This window comes from Pundamilia nyererei, unplaced genomic scaffold (genome assembly GCF_000239375.1).
Source record: "Pundamilia nyererei isolate P.nyererei 1_Seehausen unplaced genomic scaffold, PunNye1.0 scaffold00789, whole genome shotgun sequence".
Classification (NCBI taxonomy): domain Eukaryota; kingdom Metazoa; phylum Chordata; class Actinopteri; order Cichliformes; family Cichlidae; genus Pundamilia; species Pundamilia nyererei.
Window position 1 is genome coordinate 23980 of NW_005188190.1, and position 293 is coordinate 24272.

Genomic DNA, 293 nt, shown 5'->3' on the forward strand with positions numbered 1-293 from the left:
TGTAGATCCCATTCAGTCAGTTTGTTTCTCACAAAATCATCCATGACCACGAAGAAAAACTGAAAGATAAATTGTAATTTCTAATCAAACAACAAAATGGCTAGGAATAGGCAGATATATAAACAATACGTTTAGAGCAAAAGTTCAAATAGTTTACCTGCTATTGAAGATGCGGTAGAAAAGGTTCTTTCAGAGACGGTGAAGTCAGCCAGAAGGCATAGACTGGGAACAGTCAGGAACAAAAACAAAAAAGGAGAAGTCCAACAATAAGTAGAAGTTTTAAAAACAAAAGT